The sequence below is a fragment of the Canis lupus genome, chromosome 6 (genome assembly GCF_048164855.1).
Source record: "Canis lupus baileyi chromosome 6, mCanLup2.hap1, whole genome shotgun sequence".
NCBI classification, from domain to species: Eukaryota; Metazoa; Chordata; class Mammalia; order Carnivora; family Canidae; genus Canis; species Canis lupus.
In genome coordinates this window covers 265,794-268,293 of record NC_132843.1, presented here as the reverse complement: position 1 = coordinate 268,293, position 2,500 = coordinate 265,794, and the positions used below count along the sequence as shown (strand labels likewise).

Sequence of the window (2,500 nt, the reverse complement as noted above, 5' to 3'; positions counted from 1 at the left end):
CGGCTCGCGCGGGGGCGCCCGCCGCCCGGCGCGCGCCTCCCGCCGCCCGCCCTGGACGGTCCTCCGGTCAGGCGGGCGTCCGCGCCATCTCCGCCCTCCCGCTCGTCGCCTCTCCCTCTCCCACCCCGGCCCACCCCCCGCCTCTGGGTCCTCGGGGCCCGGGTCCGGCTCTCCCCTTCTCCGTCGCCGCCCCCGCCGCCCCCCTCCCCTGGCCCTGCCCGCTCACGCCCCGCTTCCCGCTGCGGGCCCCCCCCCCCGCCCTCCGTGGCGAGGCGGGGCCCGGGTCGCGGTTGTGGGGAGGGCCGGGGGTCGGCCGGCCGGGTGTTTTCTCCTAAGGCGAGGCGAGGTGGTGGCTCCCGGGGGTGTTCCTCGGAAGCGAGGGGATCCGGCCGGCCCCGCCCCCGGTGGCTTTTGGGGGCGGGGGAGAGACCGGGGAGAGAGAGGGAGGCTGGCTGTCGGGCGGTGGCGGGGCCCGCGTCGCGGCGCCCGCCGGGCCCTGGTCCGTCACGGGCCGGCAGCGTCGGGGGGCTCGCGCCCCTCGCTTGGCGGTGTCGGCCGCGGCCGGCCGGGGGGAGGATCGGCGTCGGGGCGGCGGCGGCGGCGGCCTTTGGCCTCGCTCCCCCGCGCCCCGCCTCGCCCGTCCCCCCCACCCTCTGTCCAGGTACCTAGCGCGTCCCGGCGCGGAGGTTTAAAGACCCTTTGGGGGTCGCCCGTCCGCCTCGGGTCGGGGCGGTCGGGCCCGCGGGGAGGGTCAGTCCCCTCCTCCAGACTCCGCCGCCTCGGTCCCCGCCACCCCGTGGGGTGTGCGGGGGGGGGGTCGCCACGCCACGTGCCCGGTCCACGCGGCCGCCGGGAGGGGGCTCGCCCCCTGCCCGGTGGCCGTCGTGCCGCGTCCGTGTGCGCGTGCGGCCGCCCCCCCCCCCCGCGTCCCCGGTGTGGCGTGGGGCGGGGCAGGTGGGAACCCCCTGGGCGCCTGTGGGGTTGTCCTCGCTCGCCCCCCGCGCCCGCGCGTGCGCGGCGGGGGCGGCGGCCGGACGCCCCGTCGTTCGTCCGACCCTTCCGACCTTGTCGGAGTCTGATCTCGTGGTCTCTGCTGGCCGGCCAGAGGCGCCCTCCGGGGATGTGCCGTGCCAGGGAGGGGGGCTCTCCCCTCCGCTCGAAACTCGTACGACTCTTAGCGGTGGATCACTCGGCTCGTGCGTCGATGAAGAACGCAGCTAGCTGCGAGAATTAATGTGAATTGCAGGACACATTGATCATCGACACTTCGAACGCACTTGCGGCCCCGGGTTCCTCCCGGGGCTACGCCTGTCTGAGCGTCGCTTGGCGATCAATCGCCGCCCCTGGTGGCGGCGCGGCTGGGGGTTCCCTCGCAGGGCCCGGTCTGCCGGGCCCTCCGTCCCCCTAAGAGCAGACGCGGTGGCCGCCTCCGCGTGCCTCCCTCCTTCCCTCCCTCCCTCCCCCGCTCCCCTCCCGTGCCCTTCCGCCGCGCCCGGTCCCGGCCGCCCGCGCCCCCCGCCCCCGCACCCGTGCGGTGTGGTGCGGTGCGTGGGGGCCGGGGACCGGGCCGGCGGCGGGGCCGTGGTGGGGCGGGCGGTGGGGCGGGGATGTGGGGGTGACGTGAGAGGCGGTGCCCGCCCGCGAGAAAAGGAGAGAGGCGAGAGCTCGCGCCGAGGAGGGCCGCGGCGGCTGCCGCCGCCGCGGTCCCCTCTTGGGGAGATCCCTCGCGCCGCACGCGGCCACGGGGTCGCCCGGGTCGTGCGTCTGGGGCGGAGGAGCGGGGGTGTGTGGTTGCGGTCCCGCGCCGCCCCTCCGCTCCCCTCCCCTCGGCCTTCCCCGCTGGCGACCCCCGGCCTTCGCCCTGTCGGGGCGGCTCGCGCCGGGCCGCGCCCCGGGGCTGCGTGCCCCGGCGGCGGCCCGCGGGACGCCGCGGCGCCGCCCGCCGCTGCGCGCTTCCGCCCCCCCCCGGGTCGCGGCCGCGCCGCGCCGTTGCTCCCCCGGAGCCCGCGGTTGGGTCGCGTCGGGGTCGAGGCGGGCGGAGGGTCGCGGCCGTGGGAGGGACGTCGCGCGCGAGGAAGAGGGAGGCGTGGGGGCCGGGTCGTCGCGCGGGGCGGCGGGCGAGGGCGTCGCGGGCCGGCGGTCGGGGGCGACCGCCGCGACCCGACGACGTCCCGCCGCCCGCCCGCCCGCCGGCCGGCGCCCGCGCCCCCCCTCTCCCCTCGCCGCGCGGCGCCCGCGCCCCGGCTGCCCCCTCCGTCTGCGCGGCTCCCCCGCCCTCCGTGGCCCGGCAGGGCCCCTCGCCGCCGCCGCCGGCTCGTGCTCCCTCGCCCGGGGTCCCCCCCCCGGGGGGCCCCGTCGCCTCTCGTCCTTGGCTCTCTCTCCCGGCCTCGCGGCGACTCCCGCGCGCGCGTGCGCGCGCGCGCCCTCCGAGACGCGACCTCAGATCAGACGTGGCGACCCGCTGAATTTAAGCATATTAGTCAGCGGAGGAAAAGAAACT

At 79.6% G+C, this 2,500-nt stretch overlaps 2 non-coding genes across 2 annotated transcripts in view; both read left to right on the top strand.

The window, feature by feature from the left end:
- Nucleotides 1–1,169: 1,169 nt before the first annotated feature.
- LOC140636126 (5.8S ribosomal RNA) lies at nt 1,170–1,322 on the top strand. The gene has a single exon (XR_012033446.1). It is a non-coding gene; the product is annotated as a 5.8S ribosomal RNA (ribosomal RNA).
- Nucleotides 1,323–2,434: 1,112 nt separating this feature from the next.
- The window catches only part of LOC140636146 (28S ribosomal RNA), a 4,758-nt gene continuing 4,692 nt past the window's right edge, over nt 2,435–2,500 (top strand). Inside the window, exon 1 of the ribosomal RNA XR_012033465.1 lies at nt 2,435–2,500. This exon is cut by the window's right edge and continues 4,692 nt beyond it. This is a non-coding gene — a ribosomal RNA (28S ribosomal RNA).